We start from the raw sequence: 19,602 nt of genomic DNA on the forward strand, positions 1-19,602 counted from the left end.
TGGGTTCTCTGCTTAGAATGTTATAGGCTGAAATGAAAGTATCAGTTAGGCTGTATTCTCACATAGACAGTCTTGGAGGAAATTCCCTCCTGAGCTCATTCTTTTGATGTCATAACTCAGTCCCTTTCAGTTGTAGCACTGTGTCCCCATTTTCTTGCCAGTTGCCACCAACTTGGAGTCCTCTTAATCTCTGGATGCCACCTATATTCCTTGAAAGACAGTCCCTTTCATCTTCAATTCAGCAATGGAACATTTAATTTCCCTTATTATTTTTTGCGGGGCAGAGGGAGGGTCATAGACTAAGCGTTTATTATCAGAGCAGTGGTGGTCTGAGAAGGCAACGGGTTAATACCTCCAAAAACTGCCTTAACATTCTCAGACCAGCCTGGGATATTTAAGGGAAAATCTGGGCAGCCCCTCTTATGCTTTGAATCTCTGCCTTCCCTTTTTGCCACCAGCCAGAGAAAACTCTGTTTTGAAATGGAGCATGTGATTAAATCATGCCTACATGGGTAATCTTATCTAGCTAAGGTAAGGTGTGCCATATAACCTAATTTAATCAAGGGAGTCAAATCCATCATAGTCCTAGGGATGATGCTTGGCATGTATACAAAGAGAGAGACTGGAAAATCTTAGAATTCTGCCTACCATAATACCTATTCTGACATTGGAATCAATTAAAAAATAAAATAAAATACCAGATGACTAGCAAAATGGCAACCTTATTTCTAGTGAAGTTGGTTAGAGAATGTGGTCTTTGGACTGTGGCTAAATGGGTTTGCAAATAGTCCCTCACCAAATTAGGCCATTTTACTTTCCCCATTCTTGACACCATGTACAACTTCAGGCCTCCCTAGAAAGGAAGATCCTGGCTTGACAAACTTATCTCATGGCAGGACAGTAAACCAGAATGTATCTTCTATGTGGCCAGACAGATCTGAGTGTGGGAGACTGAAAAAACAAAACCAAAAAGGAGAGTTGTGATAAACCATTTCAACTCATTTCTTTTTTTCACAACTCACCAACTAGATAATATGCTTTTGCTGCCATGAAGAAATGTATAAGAAGCAAGGGGAGATTATTTACCATATGAGTAATGCCCTCAAGGAAAGATACAAGCCTAAAAAAATGTAATCCCCTATCCTTCTTGTAAGATCTGTCATCTTTATCTGACTGTCGCTCCTATAGTCTTTCTCATCCCCCAAATCATCTCCTTCTGGGCCTCTACATGATAAACTCTTGAATAATTTCAGCTGTTTCAGAATACATTCATTGAGGCACAACATACTTTTTTTTGGATATTCTGATAGATTCTGATAGATATGGCATACATAGTTAAACAAAGTGCTTTTTTCTGGGGGAAATAAAGCAGTAAACAAACAAACAAAAATCTTGATAACCCACTGGTGGGATCAGAGAAGCACATAAATAGCTAGAAAGCAAATTACAAATTATATATATGCAATGAAGAAGGTGCTCACAAAGAGCCATAAGGATTGAGAGGAGTGAGTACATTTAATTCAGGATGGGAATAGAGGTGGGAGTGTAGGACATATGAGAAGTGATTGGAGATAGGAGTGAAAGTCATGAGGAAGTCAATCTATGGAAAGGGATTCCCCACAAACAAAGGGACTGGGGAGTAAAACTTTCCAGTCTTAGATGACTAGAGGTGAGGGTTGAAAGGCAGCCTGAAGACATATACGAGGTCTGACAAGTAAATTGGTGACTTGTTGCTAACCTTTTTTTGATATCAAAGGGATTATTCATTATGAATTTGCATCAACTGGACAAACAGTTAACCAGGTTTACTATTTGGAAGTGCTGAAAAGGCTGTGTGAAAAACTTAGACGACCTGAACTTTTTACCATCAGTTCATAGCTCTTGCATCAGGGCAATGCACCAGCTCACAGGGCCCTGTCTGTGAGGGAGTTTTTAGCCAGTAAACAAATAAGTGTATTGGACCTCCCTCCCTACTCACCTGATCTGGCCCCCAATGGCTTCTTTCTTTCTTTATCTCAAAGATAAAGAAAATATTGAAAGGAAGACATTTTGATGATATTCAGTATATCAGTGGTAATAGGATGACAGCTCTAATGGCCATTCCAGAAAAAAGAATTCCAAATTGCTTTGAAAGGTGGACTAGGCACTGGAATCAGTGCATACCTTCCCAAAGGGAGTGCTTCGAAGGTGACCATAGTGCTACTCAGCAATGAGGGATGTAGCACTTTTTCTAGCATGAGTTCTTGAACTTAATTGTCCTACCTCTTATGCTTATTAATACATCATGCTTGTTCTTAACCCCTTCCCTGCTTATCTCCACTCTTCAAAGGGCAATAATTTATAGCTCCCTACGAGAATTTAGGACTTCTCTTTCATAACTATTTACTTTAAAATTCTAGGGGGCTTTCCATACTAAAGTGGAGAAAATATATTACAAGTCATCATGATAATAGCACTTCTTTTTGGTTTATAAAGAACCACATAGACTTCACAACATGAAGATCACAGAAACTACAATACATTATTCTGCAAGTATCTCGAGCTCAGCATGTCTGAAACTGAGCACATTATTCTACTTTTGCACTCAAATCCACACAGCCTCTTGTGTCCTTCTCTATCAATGTCATCAAATGAGACGAGTCTTCAAACTAGAAATCCAAGAGACATTCTTCATTTTATATCACTGATCAGTGAATAAATCCTATTTATAGAAACTATAGAAACTGTTGTGTCTAACTCCATAATTTCATCTTCACACAATTTTCGTTAAACTCTTTAACATCATTGAAGTTACTAATTTTTTTTTCTAAGTAATAGGCTTACTTCTAGTCTTACCAACTTCCTTTTCAAGTCTTCCTCTAACCTGATGGTAGAGGAATGTTTCTAGAACAGATCAAATTACATCATGCTTAACATGCTAGTTATTTCAGCTTACACACATTTAATGAAAGTTGACTGTGTGCCACACATTGCACTGTTAGTGTTATAAAAACGAGAGACTCTGACCTTTGATAGCTTAGTGGGAAAGTTAAATATCTAAAAAGGACTTATTGTATAGGGTATCATGTACTCGAATCAGAAAAATAACAGAGTTGTGTAAACACAGCAAATCATGAGTAAATTCGTCACAGCAAGATATTCAGATTGTATTATTTCGGCTATAGTTTGCCAACAAAAGACAATCAGCAATGCATGCAGTATATTTAAATTTATTGCAGGTCTATGGCAGAGATGGACTAGATGCCTGCTGATCTATTTCCTTTTTCTGAGCATAAAAGAAAACAGCATTTTCCAACTTCTCCTGCAGTTAGGTTGAGATGATGTCATGGTGTTCTGGACAATGGGAAATGGGCCAAAGGTGTATACGCCAATACTACTCAAAGTGTGTTCTGTGCAACACTGCCTACACATGTATTGTTTCCTACTGGTCCACAATGGCTTATGTTTAAAAATTGAGAGTTTTAAGTTTCTAACTTAAAAACTTTTATCACAATTTGACAAAGTAATTTTATGTCTACTGAATCTAAAAATGTAAAAATGTACTGATATTATATACCTTACTTTCATTTTGTTTTTCTAGTAAATCACATATGTATACGTCTTCTACATCTATTTCATAAGATATTTCTTTGTGTTCTCTTTCCCTCACCATAACTGAGCACAGTCAGAGGGTGGAGTCAGAAGATGGAAGAAGCTTGGATTGCCAAGTCCACGAATTACAGGAGAACCCTTAAGAAGAGACATCTGACCCACAGTGAATTTAAATTCTTATTGTGTTATGCCACTAAGATTTGAGGTAGTTTGTTAGATAAACCAGCATTGAGTTCTCTGACAAATGGCCAAAATGATTCTTCATTCTATACGTCTTATCTCTAGTCACACAGACCATGTATTTTCACACCTCTATTCCTTTATGAATGCTGTTACCATAATCATCAACTGAAAAATATTTGGCCACTGACACCTGGAATATTGCTTGTCCCCATTATCCTTCTTATCTCTTTGTGTATCCATCATTCTGCTCCCAAATGCAATTCCATTGAACAACTCCAATGTTTTAAATAACTTGACCAAAAAAGAAAATTAATGTTTACATGTTTTAAAATGAATCATAAATCTATGGCAATTAAAATATATAAGAGGTCCTAAAAATAGACAAATAAAAAGAATAGAGTCCTTAATAACATCTGAGTATATATGAAAATTTAGTATATGATAATAATAAAGGCATTTCAAATCAGTGAATAAAAATAATACAGTGAACACTTTATGTTGAGATAAGTAGTTAGCTATTTGGGTGGGGAGAAAAATCTGGATCATTAATCATAATTATTCCTAAGTATTTAAATATAAGATTTAAACATAAAATTACCAGGAGTAAAGATAGGTGCCTAGAATTTTTTAATATTACCATAGAGAAGCTTTCGAAGATTTAATCCTAGCACAGAGAATGCTTTTGAAGCATAATCCCAACACAGAGTGCAGAAATAATAATTCACAATGTTTCACATAAACAATGAATCTCTAGAAAAATGTGAAAAATCTAGTAGCAACATAAGCAAGATGCAAGAAGAGCAATTCACAGATTAAATTAAAATAGCCCCAAAATGTGAAAAATGTTTTCTTCATTTCATCAGAACTTAAACTTCACGAGGCAGCATTCTTTTCAAGTCTATTCATCAAGATACTCTACAACTTAGTTCAGTACTCTTGCGTTTCTCTATGCCATCCTCCACATACTAATTATATATATTTATTTCATATGTAAAAGACTGACTGAATGAATAAATGAATGAATCAATAATGAAACAAATAAATCAGTCTGCTATTTTCTGCTTTTGCTCATTAGGTTAGCTTCACAGTAAGAGAGTTTAACACATCTCTCTCAATTGCTGATAAAAGAAGATAGACATTGCCAAGGACAGCGAACATCTGAACAAAACAATTAATGAGCTGGATTGAATTAACACACATATAACACCACACCCCAAACCAGGTTTTTCTTTCTTAAGTATGTGTGGGGCATTCACCAAAATCAACTATATCTTGGACAATCAAGAGAACGTCTACATCTCAGAATATTGAAACCATTCAGAGTAAATCTTGTGACTATAAATGGAATTAAGATAGAAAATACCAACAGAAACCAAAAATGCAAATCAAAACCACAATGGGATATCACAACATGGGGGGGGAAGGAGAAGAAAATACTAAGATATAGTGATGATACGAAGCAACTATAGATTCTCATATACTGCTGATTAGAACATGAATTGGTACCAGTTTCTATTCAGTGAACATGCACATATGCTATGAACCTGCAATCCCACTCCCAGATATACAGCGAACAGGATGGATGCTCAGCAACAAGACATATCCAAATGATCAGATCAACACTATCAGAAATGGACAACTGAAAACTACTCAACCGACCTTCAGCGGTAGAATGGATAAATACATTTTGGTATACTCACATAATGAATACTATAGAGCAATGAGAGTGAATTATATACAATAATATTGATATACCCTATAAACATAATGTTCAACAAAAGCAGCCAGTTACAAACACCAGAGTATACATTATATGATTTATAAAAAAAGTTTTAAAAATTGTCAAAACTAATTGTATCGCGATTATAGTTATTCTCAAGGATGTGGTGACTAGAAGAATATCTGGAGTGTTTGTAATGTTCTTGATCTTGTCCTGGTGATACAGTTGTGTTTAGTTCAGAAAACTCACCAGACTATACATGCATGATCTGTATACCTTTCTGTATGTATATTATACTCCTACAAAATGCTTAAAATAATTACAATTGTAGAAATTGAAAAAGTACAATTTTTGACCATAGGAGTAGATAGCTGAATTAGAATACTGGTGAAGTTCATTGGAGTTGAGAATTTCAAGAATACAAGCCGCCAAAATGTGGGGTACATTGTTTAAATGGACATTGGATGTCCTTCGCCTAAAGGCAGAACTTGAGAAAGACTGTAAGGCAGCTGCGAAAATGAATATGAGAATGAAATGAAGAGCTTGGAAAATACCATTCCTGAGAAAGTTCATAGGATGGCTTGAGGGAGATAGGTTTTTAACAGGAGAGTGAAAAGTAATCGTTTTGAATTAAAATTGTGGAAAAAGGAGAGGTAGAGGAGTAAAAGGTAGAGTTATTGAATGAATAAGGACAAAGGAAGAGTGAATAAACAGAAGAGCCAAAATATTAGAAGTAACCAAGCATGAATGGGTTCTAAGGATATTTCAATCCATGTGAGTGGACTTCTAACCTTGATTATTTAGTTTGTGGGGTACACTGTTTAATGTCCTTGAAAAGAGTGATGCGTACTGATAGTGATATACATAAGGAATGGCACGGGTTGACCTCTCTTCATACCATACATCCAACTTTATATAAAACTTAAATGACCTCAGTTACTTTTATCTGGGACATGCACTGGAGATCACTTACTCCAATCATGAATGCAATATAAGAACTATTCTATAACATCCTTGAAAAGAAATCTTCTACTCTCTTCTTTAATACCCCAAGCAATGGAGAATTGACTGCCTCATGGAATTGTCCTCTTCAAACAATTCCAACTACTAGAAAGTTTGTTCCTAATCTTGAGTCCACATCTGCCTCCATGATATTCCCATATATTAGTCCTAGTTCTGCCTGCTGGAGCCAAACAGAGCAAGCCTGCTTCCCATTCCACTTGACAGCACATCAAATATTTATTGACAGTTCACATGTCACCAGTGTTTTCTCCAGGCCAAACTCCCTTAGGTCCTAGCTGTCTCAGAATTGATGGACTATGGCAACACAGATGATGTATCCTTCATTTTCCAAACCACTAACACCTGTTTCAGATGCGAAATGGTATCAAAATAAATAAAACCCTGGTCAGCATTTACATCCGGGGTTCCATTGGCATATACAAAGACAAATCTGCATATAGAAAAGCAAATGATTTACCTTGAAAATGATACCATTGTAGTGATAAATGCATGCTCTCTACTATATAAACAGCAAATATACTTTACATTCATGTGCATATTGGTTTTAAAGAATCATAATTACAGTTTCTTGGTTGGTAACTACCAGTTGTAAAACACTGATTTTATGAGAATTGTAGGTCTAGGCAACTGAACCATGAAATAGCAAATGTGTCTAAAGATCATATTCTGTCACTAAGTTAAGTTATATTTGTATTCCAGAAGTCTGCCTTAGAAAACTTGGGAATAAAGAATTGCTGTAGGAGACTCAAACAATACCAAGTTTCTCCGGTTAATTTCTGCTTGTTTCAGAAGTGGCCTCTGGACTCACTTGAAGCAGGAAACGACAAGGGAAACAGATTATTTTTTTTCCCTCTCTCTAGTGACACAGAATATCCACAAGGGTTGAATAGTATAACAATTATTGACTGTCGCTCTTTCTGCTTGCATTTCTAGCATGGTTTAATCATCATATGGTAATGCCCAACTCTTGCCCAACCAACCAGCAGACTCCAAGCCCCTCTCTGTACAGTGTTAGATGCTAAAGTGAATTCAGCAAGTGTGTAAGCCATGGTCCCATCTTTAAAGAGCTTTCAAAATGTTTGAGGGGATAAGACTAAAACTGCAGCATGACTAGCTTAGAGTGATCAACATAGCAAATGTGAAGGCATGGATAATTAATAAATAAAAATATATACATATACGTATACATATACATATACATGTGCGTATACATATAATAACAGCTACATGTGGGTCCTGGCTGTAGCACCATGGTCGTTGACCAATCACTAAATCTCTATAAGCCAATATTAGGGGAGTGATAGTGACGTTTTATTGCAGTAGTAAGTGGTCACTTTTCCAATCTACTTACTTAATTTCAAGTTAAGGATACTTACTTATCCTTGGCATGGAATAACACTGGCTTCTCCCTTCTCATTGAAACCTGTTTTTCTCTAGGTTCCCAAAAGGTTCTTCTATTCCATTTGTCTGCTTTTCTATAGTCTATTTTGCTTTTTTTTTTTTCTATCTCATCTAGAATTCTAAAATTTGGACTGCTTCGAGACTTGGCCCTATAACATCTTCCCTACTAGCTCTTCTAACAAGTCTCCTTTCCTCCATTCTTGCCCCATACGCACAGAAGACAAACTAATCTTTACAAAAAATTAACTAGGATCAGGCTACTCGCTTGCCCAAAAAACATTCTTTAATGGTTTGGCAATCTATACTAAAACACTCAAACTCTTCATGTGACCTCTGAAGCCCTACATTACCTACTATGTAGCTACTTCTCTTACATCACCACCTACAACTCTCCCCTCAAGTGCTGTGCTCCAGCCACACTGGTCTCCTTGAACATGGTGAGGGCTCATTTGGTCTTGGAAATTTTATAGTAGCTATTTCCTCTGTCTACAGCTGTGTCCCACATCTCTTTATGGCTGTTCCTTCTTGTCATCCAGATCTCTTTATCTGAGAAACTTCCTTGAATATTTAACATACGTAGAAGCCGTGAGAATGCTCTTAGATGTCCAGCAATAGGAAGCACAATTCACCCAACTGTTGCACTTTGGTATTCATTGCTGTCTTTGCACAAAAGTCATGTCTCCCCCAGCCGACAACTGAGTTTGGTAGAGATACTAAGGCAGACCCATTCCTAGGACACACCAAGCTCCCCTGACAGCTATTTTAGGATTAAAGAGTCACTGATGGCTCTGCCAAATCTTAGAATGCACAGCAATCTATGACACCGTCATCCAAACTTCCTTCCTCACTCCTTCACTCAGGGTCACTCTAGCATTAAGGTATGTTGTTCTCCCAGCTTCCTTCAACCCCTTCCCTGTATTCCTCACATAGGCATTTCTGCTAGTAATATCCTTGTACATTTAAACTTTTCTTTGTGTCTGCTTCTCAGAGAACCCCAATTAAAATGGCATAAATATTTGATCCTGGGCCATTAATAATTTTTAAAATCTACGTGAGATCATAATTTAAAAATTATTTATATTGTTACATTATTCATCCCACATACATTATTGTCCTCATTTTATGCATTAGGAGCTGTGGCTCAGAAAGAATAAATGACTTAACGTTAAGGATCCTAATAAACAAATGTACAAGTACAATTTGCCGTCTAACTTCAAACTCTTTCCATCGCATCTATCATATTCCCTGCTCTATACCAAGGAGGACTTCAGAGATGCCTAGAAAGACTGAAAACTTCACCAGATCTGCTTCCAAATTATGCTCTGAGGGTTTGTAGTTTAGTTGTCACTGACCCTTAGGTTTATGCATTTAGTTAGGAAGGACAAAATGCTTAGCATTTTTATTATACATGACATTCTTCTCTGGCAGTAACATATACACTCTATGTTATGCAAATATATTTTCCTGTGGTCTTTCATTATCTTCAAAGGTCAATGGTCAATGTCTCTGTCAGCAATAGGGTAGAGACTGGCGTGTGACTTGACCAAAGCTGCATCCTGTTAGCAGTCACTGTCAGCAGTAGGCTGGAAGCCTTCCACTCTTGCCGAGCAGGGCAGATTTCATTCTCTCTTCAGACCAGCCTAGAAGAAAGAATTCCTCTCTTTGTTTGATGTTAGTAAGCCAGATCCACGTACTTCTCCAAATGCCCAGCAGAACTGCAGCTGGCTGTTTGGAAGGGTCACTTTATCGAAACTTGACAGCAAAGACTTTCCACTACTTCACTCAGCTATAATGCTTGCACTAACACTCCTGCTTCTTGCTTCTCAAAGAGACTTAACAAATCCCAGAGAGGCCGGGAGAGTGCAGCCACCAACTCACAAATTCTGAAATATTCAAAGTAACAGAAGTTCTCAGTAGTCCTCTACACGGTATACAAGTTCTTCCCTGTGAGATTTGGATGGTATGCCATCATTCACTTCCTTTGGAAAAGCCCAGATCTGCCAACATGATACCCATACAAACTGAACCATTTCCTCCAATACAAGTTTTCTTCTAAATTTTACATTGAGGTGTATTTTCATTTGATATACAGGCAGAGCCGGAAACTATTTGTTGAAAAAAAAAAAAAAACACTCAAGGAGAAAAAAAGACATTTGCTGTCAGAGTAATAGGAATAGTGCCACAGATTTAAAGGATAAAGACATGATGTGATTCTAAAATAATGATACTGATTTTCAAGTGTAGTTTACATATATATCCTTATGAATCTTATTATTTTGTTAAAAAAACTTGCATCAACTAATAATTTTATTACATTTTCCAAAGTTAGAGAACACGCTGTGATTTTTATAAAAAACCTGGTTAATAATATAAAATGCCACTATTCTGAAGTTATTTAAAACTGGAGTTTTCTGATAACAACTTTATATGAGAGTCAGTTTATTCATATAGCATGTTGTTTTGGCAGAAAAGTGAAACTGAAGTGCAAAGATGAGAATTAAGTTGCCCAAGGTCATATATCTGGTTAGCGGCTGAAAAGGAATTAGAATCAGGATTTGCTAGTACATAATTCATTTCCTGCTCTGGACTCATCTTGCAAATGTCTGACTACCAAATCAACCGGTTATTAACAATACAGTCCATATATGATATACCATGGTAAGATATCTTGGAAATGCTCTGTTTTTATATTCCTAGAGACATTCAAAAAGTAGCTGCTTATTAGGAACTGCTTATTAGGAACTGCTTATTAGGAAGTTTAGAGATTTCTACCCTGGTTTTCAGGAGGTAGGATTTGAGTTTTGAAAAACGGTTAAGATTCAGGCAAATCAAAAGAAGAAAAGGGATTTAAAGAACGATCACAGAGGAGAGAGGAGTGAGAGCATGGGGGAGCGCATAGTAAATATATCACTATGTATAGAAGAGAGTCTGCAACACAGACTGGAGAAGTCAGGGGTATCAAATGTGGGGCTCTTGGAAGCTTACTGGAGAAAGAAGATGCTAGTTAAGAGTAATGGACTCAAGTGGGAATTGGCCTGGATAAACAGCCAAGGCACAAAAAATGGTTGGCAATGAGAGAGATCTGGGATATTTCTTCAAAAATCTGAATTTCTGTCCGGCCCTATGTCTGACACATACCTGCAGTCAGGATTTATATGCCCTTGTTGTACTCAGTGATTGATGCACATCCCCTATGGCTTCTAAACAAAGCTTATAATCACATATGGGAAGGTGGTTTTTCTGAGAGCCACTATGCACTGAGCAATAACACACAGTGCAGGCTCAGGAACCATGGCCTTGACCTCACAAAACGGCTCTGGAATCTGGTCGCAGGTGATGATAGAAGTAGCATAACCTGGGTTGATGCAGGAAGGAAGTTGAGGGTCACAAAAACAAACAGTGGCAACTCTTAGCAAGTAAGGAAGAAGAAATAGTGATACGTTTACAGAGAGAGAACTTGAGGGGTCCAACACTACAGATGAGTACAAAAAGCAGCAAAAAAAAAAAAAAAATAATAATAATAAAATCATGTCATCTTTCTTGTCCCCTGGTTCTACTTTCCACTTCCATGTAAAAGGCATCATCAACCAGTGTTACGCCGCCATCATGAATGACAAATATCTTCAAAGTAGATGCAAACCCAAGTGAAACATGTGTCTCAGAAGCAGATGCAGCTTTACGGAGGTTCAAGAGCCCACAATTGACAATACAGACTGTCTGTCACCAGCATAAAACATGTGGTCCACCATCAAAGCTCAACGAAGAAACCTGTCTTCATATTCAGCAAAAATGCCACTAACAGGTACTTAAATTGAGCATGAACCCCACAGGTCAAGAGGATATCCGATATAGTCCAGAACCAAATTACAAGGCACAAAGGTTCAATTCGCATAAATACATGGATTAGCTGATCTGAAAACTGGGTTGAATTGTCACCTTTGGGAAAATCAAATCTGTCATATTAATAACAAGAGTATTAAGATGATCCTCCTATTCAAACACTAATCACAACAAGAGCTCTTCCACACGTTATCACACAAAATAAAACATTTTTTTAAATATAAAGATTCTGCATACTTCCAGATAATAATACCTCCAGAGCCTTATTAAAAGTGTTCACATATTTAAATAAAATTAAATTCCAGCCTAATCACCTCAGGCAGATATCTCCCTGCGACGTGGCTTTCCCCAGAGTCACTTCTGAACAGCCATGCACAAGGGATTTCACAGTCATTTATCTCTCATGGCATTACAGATATGGAATTCAGATTATTCATGTTGTAAAACTAGTGGTTTAATAATCCAGGGGCTATGTCCACACTCTTAGCACCTAATCACTTCCGCCATGTAAAGGTGTATAAGATTGCTGACGTGAAAGAAAAAAAAAAAAAAAAAAGAAAGAAAGAAAGAAAAAAAGACTCCTAGAATAAGATTTATTTCTGAAGGCAAAACTGCCAAGTCCTTACCTAGGGAAAACGATCAATTTATATTCAGCCCAGGTTCTTCAGGCATTTTGGGGAATACATGACGACACCTCATTAGTCAAAGAAGCTCCTAATCCTGTGCCCTCTGCTCTCAAAGCAACGAAGCCAGACTCCGTGCCAGATTCTGAGTCCCTTAATGATTGCTTCAACCATCTTGTCTGGTGATGAACGTCATGAGGTGCCCTGCAAAGTCCTATGGATTCATACTCATCGCCATATCAAGAGTATTAGTCAAAACAATGCACATCCAGCTGCAGAAACTACCAATTTCTCAATCTCTGGGATTTCACACAATAGAGGCATAGTCCCACTTATATCATGGTCCAATGTCTTTTTCATCAGGCAGAATCCTGGTTTGTTCCATCTAATGTGACACCATATCTGAGGGCCTTTTCCCAGTCCTCCACTGAATTATTTACATTCACTCAGCCAACTAAGAGAGTAAGAATGGACGCTATCAGGGAATAAGAGAAAACAGATTGATGAGCCATTCTCTGCTAACTAAACTGACTCTGTGTGTTTAACTTTAAAAAGGGGACTTTCATAAGGGAGCACAGGAGTATTGGTAGAACATGTGATATAATCCCCAAAGGAAATTATAATTTCAACAGGGAAAATTCTAAAGAAAAAGGTTGTGTCCCATCCACACATTCCTCCAGTCATACACTGAGTACCTACTCTTTATCATAGCCTCAGAGCTGGATGTGAGTCTCTGCAACCCCCTACCCCATGCCCAAGGGCATCTAGGTCACTGGAAGGAGAAACAATAAATAGAGGAAAGAGATGTGGTGGCAAAAACAGACACAGTAAAACATGCTACCTCTTCTGGATTCTTCTTTGTGTCTGCTTCAGAAATTCTTTGTGACAACACAATTGTCTTTAAATTGTCATCTCTTGGTCTCTCACAAAAGATGTGAGGACCATGGAGTATCTGTCCAAGGAAAAATGAAAGCGGAAATACACTCCAAAATACACTGAATGAAAAATTAAACCTAAGTGCCTAGTCTGTAGCAAAAACCATAAAGGTATTAATTCTATCTATCCTAACCATCATTTTTATGAGAATTTATCCTAAAGAAATCATTCAGCAGAACCAGAATGTTATATAAATCAATGTTTTTATTGCAGAGTTAGCTACAACAGTTAAAAAAAAGAAGGAGAAATAGCCAAAATGCCCAATTCTAAACTAATATTTTCTTGATGGGGTCTGATAGACTCATTAAAACAATACTGAGTTGTTTTATAGTGAAATGTTCATGTCACTATTTTAATACAAGTAGAAATGAAATGTGTCTTTCACATAGACTATCTATAATACACACAAAAACGAAAGTAATTGCTTTATTGGGATGGTGAAATGACACGTAATTTTTTTTATTCAGACATTATCTTAAATATCGCTACATTAACTTCTCAGTAATTAAAACATTTATACCATCTGTACGTAGGAGACAAAACATACAATTTATCATCCATTCCAAAACAAGCTGTCATTTACAAACTCACTAGCATTTGTCATCTAGAATTTATTATTTTGGTTTCATGTTACAGACCCGTAGCCCCACTGTATTGCTTACCTCATTACAAGATCCTCCCCTAAATTTTATCATCTCTTGCTCTCTTCCGGCACATTCTCTCCACCATTTTAAAACCTCCTTTGACCTTCAAAGAGCTGGATTCCTGGTTAGTGAAAAAAGCTCAAAGCCTCATCCATTCCCAGCAGTCATGATTTGCAATCTTTTCCCCACAATTCAGAAAATCCCTAAGCTCTAGGGCACAAAGAATTGTGTCTTGCTCTGAGTCATTCTTAAAACAGGAAGTAAAAAGCAGTTTGGAGAAACAACAGTAAATATGCTCTAGGATTGATCTGAGAATTTAATAAGATACTATATGTAAATTATCAAATTAGGAATGCTGGCTCTGTTATAAATAATCAAATGCTGAGTCTTCCTCTTACTAACTGTGGCATTGGGCAATTTATTTAAAATTTCTGTGTCTCAGTGATTTCATCAGGTGAAACAGAAGAAGGAGAAGAGGTGGGAGAAGGAGCTGCCACACTACAGAGGTGGTGTAAGGATTGTGTTAGATAATGAAAGCACTTTCTTAGAACAGTACTTGGCACATTGTGTATACTTGAATGTGTTAGCTTCTTTGTCAATAATGGTTATGAAAAAGGAAAGAGATTGTATTTTCATTTAAATGTAGGTGAATTATGTAGAACTGATCAGGTATAAAATTCCTCAATTTTCTGCTCTCTTTTCTGTAAGTATTATCTGCATCTTGGATGACAGGGTATCCTTTTTTCTTATCCACTCTACTTGTGCTCTTGTCCCTATTCCCTCAAAACCTGAGTATTAACTCACACTTTTTGTCTTTTCTTTATCTTCAACCAATCTCATTTTGATTATCTTTCTACCCAACATATACATATATTTAAATCTCTAACATTCTCTGAATAAAATATTCTCCAGATTATTTTTAAACCTACTCTCTCTCTACTTCTATTTTCAACTAAATTTATAGCTGTTGTAGCCATCTGTTCTATTACACTCAGTTCTCAAGCTATCCTAAATATAATAGTTTCTGGCCAGACAATTCCATTCAAACATCCCTATATAAAGTCATGAATGAGCTGCATATCACCGATATATATGTATGTATGTGTCAGAGTTCTCTGATATAACTAATCTAAATTTTAAATGATTTATTTCTGTTGTTTATATTTATCTTCTTCACTCTTTTATTCTTGTTATCTGTGTCGCCTTGCCTTCTATGATTCTACTCCCATTTTTCTGTCTGCATTCCCGTCTCTACATGTTTTCATTTTCAGGTTCCTCCTCCATCAACCACTGAAAGAAACATCAGCATTCCCAAGATCCTGCCATTTTATCCCTTCTCTTCTCTCTCCCAAGAAACGCTCATCAGTCAACCTCATGAGACTCTTGGATTTACATATAATGTTTAAATTGATAACTTCTAAATCCATGTTTGTATTCCCGACTAGTATCCTGAGCATTAGACTCAGGGCAACATAGCACAGAGCCTGGTACATATTGACACGTAATAAATATTTGCGGAAAAAATAAATAAATAATGCTTTTTAGTCACAGCATTTCAATGTCCCTTCTCCAACAATGCTTTGTCTTAGCCCTCTATTAAGTAAAAATTATTTGGGGAGAAAACACTAAAACATCCATAGAGCAGTAAATAATATAAAGAGGCTATTCAATTGCAAATGTTACTGAGCATCTATGATCTGCATAACTTTCTGCTAGGCATTGCAAAACAACTACAACAGAAATACATGGTGAGATATTTTCTGACAGATATTTTGAATAACTATCAAGTCTTCTTTATTTTCACTGTCTCTCAAAGAAGCTAGAGTGGTACTTTGAGTAGGATCCATGCTCAGTCAAGGTGTGTTTTAGGAGATAATGGTGACTGCGTTTATGTAGGAGAAGTTAGTGGATGGTTTCTAATTTAGAATATTTCAATGGGTTTAGAACTGCATGGAACAAACATATAGTTTTGTGTACATTTTATGTATATTGATTTTAGGCAGACTATGACTGTTGCCCCCATGGTATTGTTGTCCGCTCTCAATTGAACTCAGACGTCCTCCATTAGCCTGAACTCGAATGATGTGGGACACGCTACTGGGCTGAGTTAGCAGGAAACAGGCTACCAGTCAGAATTGCCCTATGAGGATCCATTCATTGCCCATCCTTCACCATGCCTGGGTCACTATCTAAAAAATTGCCTGAGAGCTGAGGGGACCTAATGTGGCAAAAATAGAAGGGTGGGGGAATAGGACTACTTCGCGCTGGTTTCCTCCGAATGCACGAGGCTTAGAGGACAAACACACTGGGGTTCTTGAGCTCTCAGTCATCTTTACTACAGAAAATTCCGGTCCCTGTTCCTTTCCTTTCCTGAGGTCTTGCATACTTATGTAGGCCCTGACTGTCAGCCATTTAAGTTCCTCCATACAGTGGTCAGTTCTCTTTTATAACAACTTTATTTCCCTTCAATTACTTTTACTACTCCTATGAGATGAAAACTGGTTTATTACATCTCAAAATATCTTGTTTCTCAGAGACTCAGGCTTCATTTAAAGCCTCAGTCTTTGGCTTCATGTGATTTTCCATCAGTGATAGAAAAATAAGCAAAAGGGCAGGCATCTTTGCATATCTACCATAGGGGCCAGGCAAGGGCTTGCAGCTTATAAATGTTATCAAATATAATCCTCACAACACTGAATCAGCGGTTCTTCTCTTTATTTGCAGATAACTAATCCCAGTTTCAGAGAGATTAAGGGAACTGCCCAAGCAATTCTAAATGAAAACAACCAATCAAACGTTAAACCAAATTGTATCAAACCCAACCTTGTATTGTTTACACTAAAACCGATCAGAACCCCTTGTTCCTCATGGGAAGAGGAAATAGGGCCAGTCTTGCGTAAAACAAATTCAACTCTCTTAAAGAAAGCTTATAGAATTTTATTGTGAGAACTTTGCTTGGGAATCAATAAATATTTCATAGAAAAATATGTGTATGTGCGTGTTCATGCACACACACATTAAATGTAAGTTCGCAATAAGGTATTGTCCCTTTTATACTGTAAAGGCTTTCAAAATATTTGTATGTATTTTGAAGATTTTAAGACTTATTGATTTTAGACCCTTAGGAATTAGGAAAAAAGAGAACGATTTCTGCAGTGTTCATTTCTTTAGCAATCCTCCAAAAAAAGAAAAAAAGGAATAAAACAACAACGACAAAAAATGTGACCTATACTTTCTTAGCCAAAACTATAAATATAAAATCTGCCACCCTGAACTGAATAGTCCTTATGCTAACTCTTGGAAAGGAATGGCCTGTTTCCTCTCAATTCCAATTGGATCTTTCTATTCAGCTGAGATTAATGGATCTGGTTGATGAGTCATCATGTCAATGTCTGGTTAGTTAGCCATGGAGTTAAAACAAAAAACAAACAAAAAATTATTCCTCCACCTCTCCTTACAGCAATTAAGTTCTTTAGCTGAAAAAAACATTCAAGAGGACGATATAAAGTTATGAAAAATAGAATATATGCCTCTTTCTAAAGCACAATAGGAATATTTTATGTCACATGATCACAAAATGGCCACATTTGGATGGGTCCAGACATAACAGAGTGTATACGAATTACATTTGATGTTTGTTACAGCAGTTGATTAAGACATTGTGATCTTTACTTTACATATCCAACTGCCCAAAGTATTACATATGTTTAATGTATGTGAGTGTGTACATGTGGATGTGTGTGTCTACCAACTCTGCCTATCTCCTTTTCTTGGAATAGAATGGGTGATGATAATAGGATGATTATTTTAGATTGCAAGAAATCAGAGCCCCTAAAATACAGGAATCCTAAATTTATGGCCCAGATTTCTTTCTTTTCTTTCTTTCTCTCTTTCTTTCTTTTCTTCCTTCCTTCCTTCCTTCCTTCCTTCCTTCCTTCCTTCCTTCCCTCCCTCCTCCCTCCTTCCCTCTATCCCTCCCTCCCTCCCTTCTCTCTCTCTTTCTCTCTCTCTCTCTCTCTCTCTCTCTCTCTCTCTCTCTCTCTCTCTCTCTCTCTCTTTTTGGAATTACACTCAAAATAAAATAAAAGTAGGGCCAGGACATTTCTGAGTTGTATGATTAACAGGAATAGCTCTTTTATGTTGTCATTCCAGATAATGGGCCAGAGAGAAAAGAAGAAAAGGCAGGACCAGAACAGCCACAGCAACATTTCATGATAAGTGTAATGGTGAGTCCAAGTGATGGCCTAGAAATAAGGATATCTGAGAGGAAAAGATCACAATGAAGAACTGAGACAAACTGGAGACAGACATGCCACAGCTAAGATAAATTTATATCTTTTAAAGAATCAGTTACCTGAAAACAATATCCCAGTATGCAGCCCACGAGAATGCATGGTATAACATTATGGAAGCCCAGCATGTTATTCTGCAGAACTTTCAAGAACATTCAAGATTAAAAGGCTGAGCAATTTTAATAAATGTCACATATGTTAGGTTAAAATGTTCAGACTCAGTTTTTGGAAAGCTGAATGGTTAAAAAAAATAATAACTTGCCTCGTCTAAGAAAGGAATACAAAGGTGAGCCTGGGATGCTGACACCAGGACAAAGATTGAACTCAAATCTTTGGATGTGGCCCTGGAAAGACCATTTCCAACAAAAGAGATATTTTCCCTAACTGAAAACTGAATCAGCTTCAGGAAGCTAGAGTGGCACTGACATGGAAAGAAGGAGATCAGACAATTGTTTTCCTCAGCCTGGGAGATGGAGAAAGGCTTTGGGTGTTTATTAACTTCAGGGGGCTTCTCTAGTGGTAGTAAGTAAAGTGGATGACCATTAAAAAAAATAATGCTGTTTATTTAGGCCTTATATTATGAAAGTCTAATGTTACAGATATAGTATATTAAAAATCAATTTGACTTTTGTCTATTCAACCAGATTTGAATGACCTACTTGGCCATGATGCATTATTCATTTTACATATTACTGAATTCAGTATGCTAATATTTTGTTGGGAATATTTTCATCTATGTCATGAAAAATATTGGTCTTCAGTTTTATTTTTTATAATATCATTGTCTGGTCTTTGTACCAGGGCACTGCTGGCCTCAAAACATGAATTGAGAAGTAGTCTCTCTTCTTCAATTTTTTGGAAGAGTTTTGTAGAATTAGCAGTATCTCATTCTTAAATGTTCAGTAGACTTCACCAATGAACCCATCTGGGTATAGAATTTTCTGTGTGGGATGATCTTTTACTAGAAATCACATTACTGTGGTTAATATAGAGCCATTATATTTCTTTTAAATTAGGTTTTCTAGTTTGAGTCATTCAAGGAATTTGTCCATTTCTTTTCTAAGTTGTAGAAATTGTTGGCATAAAATTGTTCAAGGTATTATCTAACAAACATTTTAATATGTGTAGAATCTATGGCAATGTCATCTCTCTCAATTCCAATATTTTCAATTTTGTCTCCTTTTATTTTTATAATTAGTCTGATTAAAGATTTGTCAATTTTTTTATCTTTGAAGATCATGCAGTTTTAATGCCTTTCTCTATTTAATTTTCTGCTTTCTAGTATACTGATTTCTGCTTTGATATTTATTCTTTCCTTTCTTTAACTTACTCTGCATTTAATTTTCTAG

Source organism: Rhinolophus hipposideros (assembly GCF_964194185.1).
Source record: "Rhinolophus hipposideros genome assembly, chromosome: 12".
Lineage (NCBI taxonomy): Eukaryota > Metazoa > Chordata > Mammalia > Chiroptera > Rhinolophidae > Rhinolophus > Rhinolophus hipposideros.